This window comes from Ursus americanus, chromosome 22 (genome assembly GCF_024610735.1).
Source record: "Ursus americanus isolate L20-20 chromosome 22, mUrsAme1.1.p, whole genome shotgun sequence".
Classification (NCBI taxonomy): domain Eukaryota; kingdom Metazoa; phylum Chordata; class Mammalia; order Carnivora; family Ursidae; genus Ursus; species Ursus americanus.
Genome location: NC_142148.1, coordinates 49548047 through 49563815, shown reverse-complemented (window position 1 = coordinate 49563815; position 15769 = coordinate 49548047). Strand labels below are relative to the sequence as shown.

General features: G+C 51.9%; 1 protein-coding gene across 1 annotated transcript in view; it reads left to right on the top strand.

Moving 5' to 3' along the window:
- The first annotated feature begins 5039 nt into the window (after window positions 1-5039).
- LOC148108112 (ral GTPase-activating protein subunit alpha-2-like) overlaps window positions 5040-15769 on the top strand; it is a 126043-nt gene continuing 115313 nt past the window's right edge. Inside the window, exon 1 of the mRNA XM_087853806.1 lies at window positions 5040-5093. The gene's annotated coding sequence lies outside the window, so the exon portion shown is untranslated. The remainder of the gene's footprint in view (window positions 5094-15769) is intronic.

Genomic DNA, 15769 nt, shown 5'->3' with positions numbered 1-15769 from the left:
CAGAATTTGCAGGCTATCTATCAGTCCCTGGGCCGTGACCGTGTCGAGATCAAGGTGGCCTATGTGCATGGGGCCATGGTTCTGAAGTGGCATGCCTGGGACCTGACAAACCATGTCCCCCTTCTCCTGATGCAGCGGGAACTTCTGGCGCTCACTGAGGCAGAGGTGGAGGGTAAGGGGGATGGCAAGCTGGGAAGGCTAACTGGGATGTGGTTCATGGGCTGGGTATTCCTTTCAAGGCCATGGGGTCTGTCCTGGTTTTGCAAAGGCATCCGGAAAGTCAGTGATGTGGATGAACCTTTCTCTGTCTCCTGCCCCAGTGCCAGCTCCAGGGCTCCTTCCAGCGGCAGAGCCAGGAACAGGGCCTCCTATAGAGCTAGAGGCGACCCCGGCTCTGTGTCAACTGTCACCTGCGGTGTCAGAGCCAGCCTCCCCTCTGTCAGCTGTTCCAGAACTGCAACCCGTGCTCCCATCTTCTGCATGTGTGCCGGGTGCTGAGCAGCAGTCAGCTGGACCACCCTTTTTGCTGGAAAGTTTCACTCAAGCAACAGCCACAGAGCCCACCGCGGCCCCAGAGGCTTCCTGCCACCGCTGGGTCACCCCAAAGAACCAGCTGGGTGAGGAGAAGCCCGACCTCCTGGACTTCCCTCCTAGGCTGGTGGCAGAGCAGCTCACGTATATGGATGCGGTGAGCAGCTGGGCTCTCAGGGTGGGCCAGGGGCACGCCTTCCTTCTGCTCTCACCTGCCCCACACCTGCCTTTCCCTGATGTGGACTCCTATGGTCTGGGACCAAATCTCAGCTCCACCACTTCCCAACCCTGTCAACCCATCAAGGCGCTTAGCCCCAAGCTTTCACTGTCCAGCTGCGGACTGTAGCGAGAGACCCTGATAAGCACTGATACGGAGGTACTAGGGAGAAGAAATGAGCCAGAATGGAGAGACCAATGGGCAGGCCCTGGTCCCGTGGGTGGAGGAGGGCAGCTCCCTGTGTTCAGTCAAGTCCATGGGTCACCCACTCATGTGACTTGGAGGATGAGTACCCTCAGCATTGATTAGGCATCTGATGTGTCCATGAGGACAGGGCAGACGGAAAAACGTGTGGTTGCAGCTCCCGTGTGAGAATGTGCATCTGAAAGGGGGGAAGGACCAGGGGGATGACCAGTTGGAGGGGAGGGGAAGAAGCCCCCTTGGGTTGGACCACCTTGCAGTGCCACCTGGAGCTGGGAGTTCCTGAGCATGATCAGGGTGCCAATGCCCTCCTTCCTTCCCTTGCTCTGTTTGCTCCTGGGTCATTGTGTACTGGGTTCCCTCAGGGAAAAACAATGGAATGAAATCCACAGTCTCGAACCAGGCTCAGGCCAGATTCTCAGCTCCCTGAGGTCCAGCTCTGACCTGTGACCCCTACGTAGGACATGAGTCTTGCATGGGAAATGGCTGGGTGAACCAAGGTCCGCCTGTTCTCTAGGAGCTGTTCAAGAACCTGCTGCCCCATCAGTGCCTGGGCTCCGTCTGGTCCAAGCGCAACAAGCCTGGCAATGAGCACCTGGCACCCACAGTCCGGGCCACTGTCGCCCAGTTCAATGGTGTGGCCAAGTGTGTCATCACCACCTGCCTTGGCAACCCGAGCATGACAGCCCGGGACAGGGCCATGGTGGTGGAGCACTGGATCAAGGTGGCCAAGGTATGCAACGGGAAGCCCAGCCGAGGTGCTCTCCTGAGTCTCGGGCACTGCTCTTCCCTTGATCAGGTCTCAGGGTGGAAGGCCCTGGTCTTTGCCCTAGGGACTGTGCAGTCCCTAGGCTCTTCCGTCCAGGGGCATGCTGACCTTGCCTTGCATGGCCCCATGCTGGGATGCTCCGTTTCTGCCTGGCTCCTTCCTTGGAGTGAGGTAAAATCTTCCTCCTCCTCTGGGCCTCACGTGTGCCCTTCGGCAGGTCCCTGGACAGCGGCTTCCTCCAGCAGGAGCACTTTCCCCTGAGGGGGACTGAAGCTTGAGAGCCAATAAGGTGCCGGCTCCCCAAGTGACATCCCATTCTCTTCCCTCCCCAGGCCTGTCAAACCCTGAGGAACTACTCGTCCTTACATGCCATCCTCTCGGCTCTACAGAGTGTCTCCATTCACCGCCTCGAGAACACGTGGGGGAAGGTTTCCAGGTGAGTAGGCCTCTGTCCATGGAGGGACCAGGATGGACGAGGGAGCTCCCAGAGGCTTGTCCTCTTCCCCCTCAGGCAGCTTGGACCTTCTGGGAGGCAGCAAACCCCGACCACAGGACCTGGGCTGGTGGGTAGGTCTCTCAGCCTTCCTGGTGAAGAGGCCACCATGCCTCCCGCTTTAGAAATCAGTTTTGCCAAATGTCCCACACGGGGCTGAGCTGCATTAAATCTCTTCACGTGTTTCCTTGACAGCCACTAAGCTCTCTGCCCATTTGAACCCCAAATTGACCCAAACAGCGTTTCTCAATGAATATGGGAAGGGAGGCCCAGGACGAGCCACATGAGAGCTCCCTCCCATGTCCTACAAAGACCTTAGTGCTCAGAGGATCCCAGAAGAAACCCTCAACCAGGCAGGTTGACACTCTGGGGTTCTCAAAGAAAAGGCACTCTCACTCAACCCTGCCACATTATTTGTCGATTGATCGTGCCTCCCTTGCCTCTCTTCAGGAAGCCATTGAGGATCTTTCAAAAGCTGTGCAGCAAGGACAGCGCACAGGGCAGGAACCTGCTCATCAAGGTAGCCTGGAAGGTGCAGGTCTGGAAAGAGACGAGGGGTGGGAGGGAATAGGATCCTGAGTGGATGAAGTCGGGAATGGTCTGAAGCATTCCTTGGGGAGGGGAAGCCTTTGGCATGAATGTGGCGACAGCCTAGGTGCGGATGCCGTTGGCGGCGAGGGGGCAAGCAGGTGGTGTCCAAGCAGACTCCCTAGCCTACACACCCTCTCTCTCTGTGTTGACAGCTGGTCCAGGTGGGGGCCTCTACAAACCTGGAGAGCCCAGAGGACAGACCTGTGCTCAGTGATGGGGTTGGGCTGGGTTGAGGGCCACAACAATGATGAGAGTAATAGGACCCTGAGTCCTCAGGAGACCATGGGAGATAGGTGGAGTTGTCATGTTTCCCGATGAGAAAACAGGCTTGGGGAGGCCAGGCTGCAAGCTCAAGGTCACACATGGAGTGAATGTTGGAATGAGATTGTTCTGGAATCACTCACGGCCTGCTTCTGGATAATGGGGCCTCAGGATCAGTATGAGTTAGGTCAGATGTCTAGGTTCTGACGTCCAAGATGGTGGGGGCAAGTGGCCTGAGGGTATGATGGTCTCAAGGAACTTGTCCTTGGCCCTGCAGGAGCGACCATCCAATAGATTTGCCACCCTGGTGATGGCCCTCCGGGGAGCCCAGAAGAGGATGCAGAAGAAGGTGAGTGTGCCTGAGGCCCAGGGCCTCCAAAGTCAGAGGAGGAGGAGGGCTCCTCCCTGAGGGCTGGAAGCCTCCCAAAAAGGAAAGATCAGGAAGGGGGGGTCCTTCCCACTCCAGCTGCGGCTCCTGGGGCCACAGCTTCTACAATTCTTATTTCAAAAGGACCAGGAGGAGGGCCCAGAGTGGTCCATAGAGAATGGGTTTTGCGGGTGGGGAGGGACCGACCTAGTGCTCCATTCCCTGGCATTTTTGAAAAGCAGGCCCTGAAGGTGATGAGGAGGAGTCTGATGTTCTGGGAGGGGGAGGGGAAAGGGAACCCGTGGGGGGGAGGCTGCTAAGGGTCCTAGGCTGCTCCACGTGAGCCCCTGCGGTGGGCTAGGAGGCTGGAGCATTTTCAGTGGAGGGTCCCTGTGGACACCAGCGAGCAGGGACTCATCCCAACCCTCCCCCTCATGACACAGGGTGTCGTGCCTTTCCTTGGCACTTTTCTCACCGAGCTGGTGATGTTAGATACCGCCATGGAGGACTATCTGGAGGTGGGTGAGCCTGAGGATTGTGGGGGAGGGACCAGAATCCGGAGGTTTGGGAGCAGAACGCCCCTGTACTGAGCCCTGAGCTCTCAGGACTCGGCAAACCTCTCCTCATGACAGCCTCACGGCTACCCTGTGAGCCTGGGGGCTGTTGCCCATCTCAGGGATGAGTGAGGTGAGGCTGCAGTTAGGCCACGGCTCCCGGTGCCGAAGACTGGTGAAGCAGCAGAGCTTCCTGAAGGCAAAGCTGCATGAGGTCTGTCTGAGTGGACCTCAGCCTCCCCCGGTGAGTTTGCCCGTGGGGGGAGAATGAAGTCAGGACCCTCCACGTCAGCAAGCACCTCAGTAGCCGCAGCAGCCCCTTCCTGCCTGAGGCTTCGGCCTCCCCTACTGTCTTCCGAGAGGGTGGTGCTGCAGGGTCCCGACCTGTAGCCAGTCCATCTGCCCCATGTCCTCCTTTCTCTGGACCCCAGAGCCTGGCCTAGATCCCAGGCCCACTATCTGTGTATGCACGGCCCCCTCACGGGTCCTGGCCATGGTGCAGCATGAGAAGGGATGGGAATCAAGTGCTCCTAAGAACCAGGGGCCTCATTCTGATGGACTTTGTCTGCATTCCAGGGGAATGAGATCAACCACCAGAAAAGAAATAAGGTGAGCATATGTGGCGCTTCCCGCAGGGAAGGGTAGGGAGTGGGCCTCAGAGATGTCCCTGGGAAGAACATTGCTTGGCTCCATCCCCTCCACCTCACATTTCCTGGGATCCCTTGAGAAGAAAGCAGTGCAAGTCCCATCCCGTTAGGAGATGGGGACAGAGCATGGCATCCAGGAGGACTTCCCGGAGGAGGGGCTACTGATACTCACCTCTGAGAACAGGTGGAGACCGGATGAATCTGCAGGGAGGAGGATGGCAATGTGTGCCAGGACCTGGGATGGGTGCCCGGTCCCGATGCTCTACCCTCACCAGACCCTGCAGCTCCCCGCCCCCCCTCCCAGGCTCCCTATACATCCTGTGCTTCTCTCTCTGCTCAGGAATATCAAGTCATGACGGACATCATGCTGCTCCAGGTGGCTGCCGAGAATTACACCCTAGAGCCCGAGGATCCTTTTTGGGCCTGGTTCCAGGCTATGGAGCCGCTCAGCGAGGCTGAGAGGTGAGGCCCATCAGGAGCTGGGTCGGTGAGGTTCGGGGTGGACTCTTTCTGCTGGCCACTCCTGGGATCCTCCTTCCCTGGGCAGCCTCAGGCCTTGTTGCCGGGGCGCCAGACTCCAGCTGTGGGCAAACACTGGCAGGGACTCTTGAATGGAAGCTCCTGGGCAACTCACAGGTGTCCCTCTGTCCTTAGCTACACCCTGTCCTGCCAGCTGGAGCCCCGGTCCTAGCTGGTCAGCAGCACTCAAGAAGGAGAAGAACTGGCCGCAGTCAACCTCAGGGCTGAGCAAGTGTCCAGTGGCCCTGCAGGGATTCCTCAGCAGCTGCATCCTTGCGCCCATTTACTCCACACCCCTTCCCCCCATCTATTTCCTTATGTAGGGGGCACCATTTAGTTGTTTTAAATAGTACCGTGATAGATTTGCATGTTAGGAGATTAAAGCCCTTGTTTTGTTTTAGAGCCCGGTGTGTGGTTTGGGTCTTTTACTTCCTACAGTAATGGAAAACTTGCACAGACTCTCATATTCGTTCCTGACCTAGGAAATCTTCCAGAGTCATCAGCTACTGTATGTGGGAGGAAGGAGAAGTGCCAGCCCTTCTCCCTAGCCACTGGAGGGCACCCCCAAATCCCCCTTACTCAGAGCACGCGTCCATTTCAGTCAATGAATTTGGGCAAACAGCAGAGACAGCCCCTCAGAACTCCTGAGATTTAGAGGTTGCAGGGACTTTCCCAGGAATAGCAACAACCACTGAAAGTGGGAGTCTTTAAGACTTGTACGCCCCAGAGCGCCTTCCTGCCCCAGGACTGGGGTTGCCTTTCTCCGCTCTAAGGCCAGGAAGACTGTGTCCTGCTCCTTCCGTTGAGATGCTTTTTTGGTTTTGTGTTTGGTTTTGTATTGCCCCCGTATTTGGAACTTGTCATATTGTAGTTCAATCTCTGGAACTGCATCAGCACCTAGTGGGGAAAAACACGGAAGGAGATCAAATCCTGCGTGTGAAGGGGACAAAGCCAGAGGAAGATAATTTGCAGATGGACTCAGGGCATTCAGGACTTTCCAGCCTCAGTCTCCCCGTTGGCCGTTTACCAAGTTTGGAATCTTTCTGGGATTCTTGTCAATGATCTCTGGATTCCCTTTCCTGCTTGCTATGTGTGTTGGGAGAAGATGGGAGGGGTACCTTAAAGGACACACCTGAGCCTGGTTCCATGAGTATCTATGCTGACCTAGGAGCCAGGATTTCCAGCCTTCGTGCATCTCCTTATGCGGTTCTTCTGAAGCAGCAGTTCCCTCCAGGCCCCAGGCTCTGCGTCCGATCCATGGTAGCCACTGTTCCCTGGCTGGCATCTGGTGGATCAGGGATGGGTTCTCTCTTGCCAGGATAATGGGTCATATCCTTTTTTTTTGAAGTTTTTTTTAATTTATTTGACAAAGAGCAATAGTAAGAGATTGAACACAAGCAAGGGGAGTGTGAGAGGGAGAAGCAGGCCTGCAGCGGAGGAGCCTGATGTGGGACTCGATCCCAGGACTCCGGGACCACACCCTGAGCTGAAGGCAGATGCTTAATGACTGAGCCACCCAGGCGCCCCTCATTTTCATTTTCTTAATGACTAATGATGTTACACATCTTTTCATGCATATAGTTGCCATTTTAAAACCTTTTTTGGGAAAGTGGCTGTTCAGGTCTTTTGCCCTTAAAAAAAAACCAACTTGGGTTTTCTTAATATTGAGTTATAAGAATTGTTTATATATTCTAGATACAAGTCTTCTTCAGATATATGTTTTGCGAATATCTTCTCCCATTTATGCATCATGGAGGATTTTTGAGAATCAGGAAGGTACGGCCTGGGGGGCAGATAGTACTCCCAGGCTGGTGTGTTTCATTCTAGAGTCTCTGATACTTTCGTAGCTGCTTCTGCTGCCAGACCTTCCTCCAATTCTCTCTCACCACAGTGACATGGAAACATCATGTCACCTCCACCTAAAAACTGCAGGTCAGCTCTGGCCTCCACTGCCCACCCTCCACCTCACTGGAAGCGATGGTGCTCACCTCCATACTTTTCTTCCTTGTTTGGTAACACATAGGAGCAATTTTTTCCTTGTACATCAGATTATCACATTATATGCCTTAAAAACATGCACTTTTGTCAGTTATAGCTCAATTTAAAAAATCGAGCATCATGTAGCGTTACTATTGCTGCATAACAAATGACCCCAAATCTTATCGTCCAAATAACCACCCTTTGTTATTGCTCGGAAGTCTACAGTTCTGCTGATAGAAGGCAAGCTCAGCTGATCTCATATCAGTCATATGGAATCTCAGTCTCTCTGTAAGTGGTTCAACAGAATCCAGCCCCCATATTACCATTAGCCTGCTGTTTCTGTCTCTGTGGTTCCAGTTCATCTAACCGCATTGCTGTACTAACACGGCTTCCAGCAGCCTCTGGAATCCCTCTCATGTGCCGCTGGGCCCAGAGACGGCTTGTAGACCTCTAGGATTGTTTTGATTTGGTTCTCTGAGAAGCAGACCCTGAGAAAAACACTTAAGTATAAGTAGCTCATTTCAGGAAGTTGAGAAGTGGAGAAGGAAAGGAAGGTAGAGGGGCAGCCAATACAGTGTCTGTGTTAATGAAGAGGCTACCACTGAGAAACTGGGGCACAGTCCCACTGGGGATGTGCTTCCAGATTGTCCCATCTAAGGGACAAAGAATGGAACCTTTGTTGAGGTTGAGAATCATCTGGTGAGAGTTAACGTGAGCCTCTTTCCTCCTTAATCAGGGTTTTGACTCTGAGGCTTCTCCCTCAAGGCTTTACTGCAAAGGAGTTGCTGGCCGTGGAGGCTGGGTCTAGTCTTGTCAGCTAGGTTCCCATTTAACTATTTTAAGTCCACTATAAGTAGGTGATATTTACCTGGTGGGTAATCACAAAATGCAAATGGACTCAAAGGATACCAGAAGGAAGTCTGACCTGTTTTCCTTCATGGCATAATCAGCTAAAGCCCCTCCCACCCCCTTCAGGGACCAAGGGGGCTGGATTTCTGGATTTAAGGCTGCTGGTGTGCCAGTAGTGCATTGGCTGCACCTGTTAGCGCTTTCCTGTGGGCAGCAGGATGGAATGCCCATCAGAAGCCAGCACTCCATCCTCTCGTGCATGCATCACCAAATAGAAATCTGCTTTTAATGAAGCAGCAGATATTTTTAGTGATTTATCAGGAAACGTTTTGTTACACGGGATGATGGAATACCGCAGAACATTCACGTAATCCCTGCGGCCTCATGATTTGAAAGTCTATGAAGGAATTTAAGCAGTTGGATGTAAGCAAGCTTAACAGTAGGAAGAGCACAAAATGGCCTAATTTATCAGAAGATATTGTGTTAAAACTTGCACAAGGTGGCTTCTGAGCTTGCTGTGCTCAAAAAATGAACAAGGGTTGTGACAAGTCCCTGCTTCAGATCCACTGATTCTCTCCCAGGCTCAGACTAAATGTTTCTAGGCCTGTGTATTTTTCTGCCTTTCAGATTTTCACCCTCTCACAAGACTGTGTTGGACCACCATTTTGGCTCTTGTCCCCTCCCCTGCCTATCACCAGCCACGCTTTCAATCTGTTGTAGAGATGGATACCACTATGAGTATCTTCTTGCTTTCCAGGCTGAATTAGCCCCACCAGTATCAACGTTCACACCCGGGTTAATTGATTAACACATTCATTTGTTTCAGGAAGTAGTGTTGAAAGTATCTGTGTGACCAACATTAGGGCGCTCAGCAAACACAAAGCCCCAATATTTACTTACACTCTCTTGATGTCAAACATTCCAGTTTGAAGGTGGGGGGGGAACAATGTTCCAGTTTAAAGGCCATGAGGCCGGAGGGATTCTCTCTAAGTCAGGAAAGGGAAGGCCTCTTTGTTCTATTCTGGCCTTCAGTTGATTGCATGTGGCCCACCCACACGGGAGAGGGCAATCTGCTTCACTGTCTGCCAATTTAAATGTTAATCTCATTCAGAGACACCCTCCACAGACACAGCCAGAGCAATGTTTGACCAAAATATCAGGGCGCCCCATAACCTAATCAGGTTGACACATCAAATTAACCATCATATTATTCTTCGTTTCTTTCAGCAGCTCCAATTATGGATGTGCCTTAGTTTATTAAATCAGTCTCTGTTCATGGACAGTTGATTATTTTTAATCTTTTGTTATTGTGAGTAACTCTGCGATGAACAGCCTTGGGCACACATATTCATTTGTTTGCCACTGCATCGATGGTTCAGCTTCCCAGAGGTGGGATTTCTGGGTAAAAGGGAAAATGCATATGTAATTGCCCCTTCCTGGAGACTGTACCACTTTGCGTTCTACCAACAATGCCTGAAAGCCCTTGTTCCATGGGGAAACAGGGATCCATGTTTGGTCAAGGAGAACACCATCACTCTTGGCTATGGAGATTGCTTTAGGACCAAGCTGGCCAATGGGAGTGATCAATGGGAGTTTTTTGTGAAAGCATCAGGACACAGAAGCTGTCTCTCCCTGGGGATGGCTCAGCTAGGTGTTGTAAACCTCCAGTGTCTAGGGGCGACCACATAGAGAAAGCCTGGTCAAGAATGATACAAAGAAGTAGTGCCGAGAGACACAGAAAGGACAGTAAGATGGAATCCTGATGGAATAATAGAGCCCCTGGATCCAGCTGGACCTGAATCAGAGGCTATTCCTACACTTATTCAGTTATGAGACCAAAACTTCAGTTTTTAAAAGCCAAATACAATTTCACCTATATGTGGAATCTAACAAGTAAAACAAACAAGCAAAAGTGCAGAAACAGAACCATAAATAGAAACCAGTGGCTGCCAGAGGGGAGGGGGTTGGGGGATGGGCAAAACGAGTGAAGGAGAGTATAGGCTTCCAGTTATGGGATGAACAAGTCACAGGGATTAAAAGTACAGCATAGGGAATATAGTCAATGGTATTGTGACAGCATCGTATGGTGACAGATGGTAGCTACACTTGTGAGCATAGCATAATGTATAGACTCGTCCAATCACTATGTTATACACCTGAAACTAACATAAAGTGTATATCAACTCTACTTCCATTTTCAAAAAGTTGAAATGAATCCATTTTCCTAAAACCAAGAGAGTCCTAACAAATGCAGCATGCTGCACAAAACAGGATTTCTGCTTTCACAGTAATTTACAATTGAAATGAAGGCATAAAAATTGAGCTACCCTATGATCCAGCCATTGCACTACTGGTTATCTACCCCAAAGATACAGACGTAGTGAGGAGAAGGGCCATATGGACCCCAATGTTCATAGCAGCATTGTCCATGATAGCTAAATCGTGGAAGGAGCCGAGATGTCCTTCAACAGATGACTGCATTAAGAAGAGGTGGTCCATATATACAATGGAATATTACTCAGCTATCAGAAAGAACGATTTCTCAACATTTGCTGCAACATGGGCGGCACTGGAGGAGATAATGCTAAGTGAAATAAGTCAAGCAGAGAAAGACAATTGTCACATGGTATCACTCATCTATGGAACATAAGAACTAGGAAGATCGGTAGGAGAAGAAAGGGATAAAGAAAGGGGGGTAATCAGAAGGGGGAATGAAGCATAAGAGACTATGGACTCTGAGAAACAAACTGAGGGCTACAGAGGGGAGGGGGGTGGGGGAATGGGATAGACTGTTGATGGGTAGTAAGGAGGGCACGTATTGCATGGTGCACTGGGTGTTATGCGCAACTAATGAATCATCGAACTTTGCATCAAAAACCAGGGATGTACTGTATGGTGACTAACATAATAAAAAATATTATTATAAAAAAATGAAATGAAGGCACGAAAAACAATGAGAACAACGCAAGACAGAGTATTATCAGGTGCTATACTTTCTGTTATAGACTGAGCGCCATTAGTCCTTCCGAAGTCAGAGGAAGGGCAGGCAGTGGGCCGTGAGGTGATAGGATTTGGGTGGGTGGGACTTCGAAGAGCTCCATAATCCTGTGCCTGCAATTTGAAATCTGATATGGTCTGAGAACCAAAGTTTTTGTAGTGTTGGGGCAAACTTGTGTTCAAGGTGGGGGTGAAGGAATTTTAAACTGTCAGCTTAGGGGCTATGGCCTCAGACCCTGCCAGGGGTGATAGATATGTCACTTTTGGTAGATGTACAGTTTTACACTTCCAACGTCTGAACTATTTAAATTCTGAAACACTTTTGGCCCTACAGAGTGCCTAAAAGACTGCTTCTGTGCTTCATGTCTCAGGGAAGTGAGGGGATGTGTTTTCTGAGGCCTCGATGTTGGGGTGGGTGACCCCAAGGGAACCCCAGAGGCATGACTTGAAAGGCACCCATCCCATGGGCAGCAGGAAAAAGATAGGATGCCTTAAGCACTTGAGATGTATAAACTCTCCGTGTCTCCAGTTTATAAGTCTCTACTACCATCCCAGTGGGGCTGCTGCGTAAAACTAGTCAGACTGTGACCTGCACGAAGTTGCTTTATCAAGGGAGGAGGTGGGATAACATCCAAGCTGGGCCACCCTTCACTGGCCACGTGGGCGCTCTGGTGCCGGCCACCCATTCAGCACTGTTGGGTGATGTGATGGTGGTGGCGACAGTGAGGCAGAGGGAGCATTATTAGGCCTTGTGCTTACTATTGACCAGTTAGTGTCCTCTCCCTGACCACTGCCCATTGGCACATGGGCCTGAGCTATCCCTGGCCTTCCTCTCTGCAGTCTTGGAATGGCCTAACAGGCTGCCCCCCAAGCCATGGGCTCCTCTAGGACAAGGACCATTGTCCTCCTCATGTCTGTATTTCCCAAGTGCCTGACATGCTTAGCACAGAAAGGGGTGAGTGAACTACGTCCGTTGAATGGTGACTGTCCATTGCTAGGGTGACCGGAAGGTCAGAGACTCCCTTAAACCACAGCTCCCTTTTGTACATTTCCCCACAGAGACTCCCAAGGAAGGGGCTGCACCCACACGGCCGTGGGTGATCCACAGCCTCTTCTCACCGAGGGCATCCACGCCTCAGCCTGGGTCAGCTCTGTGATCTGTGGGCTGTTCAGACCTTAGGGGCCAAGAGGTGTCTGACTCCTTTGTCAGCTGCAGGGACAGGAATGAAATCCAGCAGGATCTCCCAGGAGCTACACAATCTGTGGTTTCTTCAGTGGGTGTGATGAGAAGCATCCAGGACGCCATCAGACTGGCTCAGGGGCAGGGACATGGTCTCTGCGGGCCCTGACCTGGAGCCTCCCACCATTGAGAGCAGCTCCTCTCGTTTAGGAGCAGAGTTTGGGGGATCCCAGAGTCTTCCCTTAGGAAGAGTCCAGGCTAGGTACCTTAGCCCCTTATCCTAAACCCAAGTTGCTGTGCCTGAGTGGTGAGCTGGCCCACTGAGCTGGAGTTTCTCTTCTGTGCAGTGTTTTGTCCTGATTCTCTGTTCCTCTCCTCTCAGCCATGCGGGTCTTCTTGGCTTTTTGCTGTGGGGTCACTTCCTGAGGTGAGATAGGGACTGTAGACCAGGATGTGCCTTAGGCTGGCCCACTTTCCTTCTTCTTCTTCTGGAGCCCAGTAGCTGGTGGGTGGGTCAGAACCCTGTGAGAGGGCCTGGGTCGTGAGGTTTGATGAAATGGGTGGAAATACTTCTGTGATGAGAAGATTGAGGAGAAATGAGCCCTGTGGAAAGTGAATGTGGCGGGCAGGAAAGAATGGGGATTTAGACAGGGCCCTGAGAGGACCTCCCCATGCAGGGCTCTGGCTACTGGCCCTCCCTGAGACCCACTGCTGCATTTGGCAAGGGGGCAAGGGTGGCCATCTGGGCAGGACTGGCAGGGCAGGTGTGGGAGCAGCAGGAGCCACACCCTGAACCAGGCAGGCAGGGCCTCGCCATCTGGCCATAGGAAGAACTCCTTCACGGTGCTGGGCCCTGTCTGGCCTCCAGGCCACACTTTGGGCAGAGGGGTGAGAGAACGGAGCCTTCCTTTCTTTGCTCCCTTTTCTCAGATCTTCAACAGGAAACACCTGATCTAATTAGGAAAGAGGGACGGGGAAGGGGCCCTAATTGGATGAAGCTTTGAGCTGCCTGTGACCATCTGCACAGTGTGTCCTTTGCCTCTATCCTGCCAAGATGTGTGTGCGCGCATGTGTGTGTGTGTGTGTGTGTGTGTGTGTGTGTGTGTGTGTGTGTGTGTGTGTGTGACAGAGAGGCAGAGAAAGAGATGATGTGAACAATAAGACAGGCACCCTGGATGCACTGAAACTAGGGCTCTTGTTCTTAGCTCATGGAGAGGCTTCTGGGGTTCATGAAGCTCCAGAAATTGTGTGCAAATATTTGGGTGCATGAGCATTTTTCTGGGAAAAGACTCAGAGCTCCCAGATTCTCACAGGGGTTCACAGGGCCCAAAATATCAAGAATTTTAAAAAATAGATACACCTCATACATGGCGTCCACGTGGACTTGGATCCTCCAGGCCCAAATTTGGAAACAAGTGAAAGACAGGTAGAAAGAGGAAAGGGAAGGAAACGTTGAGGGTGTCTGAAGTCAAACAAGACATCTCTGCCTCAGGGTCAGGAGGGCGAGTAGGGGCTGCTGCTGCAGGATCGTGCCAGGATTTCTATAGCATTAAGTGACACTGGCCTGGGTGCTCAAAGGGACCCACCACCTAGAAGACCTGGTCCTTGCCTTTTTTGAGTTTGTTGTTCTTGCTTTTTCTTCTTATAACTTCCACTGAGTCTGGAGTTCTGATCTGTTTATTTTGCACATGTCCTCCGAGGGAGGCAGAGGGAGGAAAAGAGAAGGGTCCCGGACCTTTGCGGACTGGTTAGATCTCTTAACCCTTTGGGGCCTGGGCTGGCCATCTTTGCTGCCATTGGTGCTTTGCTGGGGTTGGGGGGCTACTGCTGAGGCCTGCGCTACCAGGGGATTTTATGGCAGGCCCGTCCACTCCTCCCACTGCTGCCTCCTCATGCTGTGGCACTCTTTCGGGAAGGCATTTGCAGCTTGTTGGCTTGGTCAGTGACTCAGTGACACCTCAGTCAGCCCTGGAACTCCACCTGTTGGAAGCTGGGAACGGCTAGGGCGCTGGGGAACATGGGTGGGAGCAGCTGGCTGGGGCCTGGGGCTTGGAAGGGTAGCTGTTGCCCCCTCCAGCTTGCCCTCCCCGCAGAACCAGCGGGACGCTAGTCATGCGAGAGCAGAGGGGGAGCCCAGTCCCTGCATGCAGTGAGCCTGCGTTTCCTCCAGAGTCTGGGGCGCAGCCCCGGGGCTTCACAGCACCTCAAGGTACCTCACTCTTTTGGAGTTTGCTTTGTGGCTGTCACTGTGAGCTCCTGGAGGACCCAGAAATTTGGTCTTTTCATCTTTAATGATATAATGGCAGACAATTACCTAATACCTACCGTGTGCCTGGTACCATTTTGAAGCAGCCGATATGTTTTAGCCCAGTAGCTTCTGACAACCCTATGAGGAAGATTCTGTTATTATCCCCAGGTGATATAGGGAGACTGAAGCACAGGAGTGTTGGATCACATGGTTTCACAGCTAGCCAGTAGGAGAGCTGAGGTTCACAGCCAGGTAGCCTGATGGCAGACTGGCTGCCGACACCATGCCATGGGACCGTGGCACCTTCGGGGAGCCCTGCAGACAGGAGATGGGAAGTGTTCACCGAGCACGGGAAGGAGACTCAGAGAAGGAATGAAGAGTGCATCCCGTGCTGAGTTCACCATTTCCTGAACCTGAAGGCCAGCACTAGCCACCCAGGCCTGAGGTGGCCCCAGACACACCTTAAAAGGGTTGTTGACGTCCATTGTGTGTCTGTGATGTTCAAATGTCTTACAAGCATGACATTTCTTCGTACTTAGAAAAAGATGATAACAAATTTGTTTCATGTGAAGGAGTTTCCATGGCAGATAAAATTGGGAAGGGTGTTGCAGGAAGTGGGAACAGAGGGTGCAAAAAGCTTGATCTTGGGGAAGGTAAATAGTATACCATTTCCAAAACTGACAGACTTTCAGCAGAGAAAGGATTTCACGGTTAAATACTTTGGAGAAATGCCGAGTTAAACAAAATCAGACAGCTCTCTTTGCTACACAATTGCTCAGAGCCTTTAACATGCTGAAGTGTATTTTAAATCTACGAGTAGAGGAGAGAAGATGCTACATTTCCCAAGTTGTCTGGAAAATCTGCAGCAAGGCACTGAGAGTCAGGAGACCTGGGTCGCAGTCTTGTCTCTACTGATGCCGTCTGTGTACCCTGTCGAGCACCTAAACTCTGGGCTTTAGTGTCTGAATAGAAGAGATCAGCAGCAGGGCTAACATCTATCGAGCACTGACTCCATTCTAGCCTCCAAACTAAGGACTTTTACACTCACTGTCCTCTTCCCAATCCTATGAGATATTCTACAGGAGAAAAACCAGAGGCTTCCAGATGTCAACTGAAGACATGGAGGAAAGGGGGAGGGGTAGACTTTGGGGACCTTGCAGAGCCCAAATCCTGTGGCATGTGCCCCCTCCTAGCTCCCCTTGGACTGGCAAGCCCCATGGGTGGGGTCAGGAACTCCTAGCAGGGTCCAGCTGCAGAGCGGAAGGTCACGCCAGATGGTGGGCCTGCCAGCTATCTCAGGAGAGGCTGAGGCAGGAAGGAGAGCCAAGCAGGACAGCGGCTCTGGGAGGGGCACTGCCCAATTGG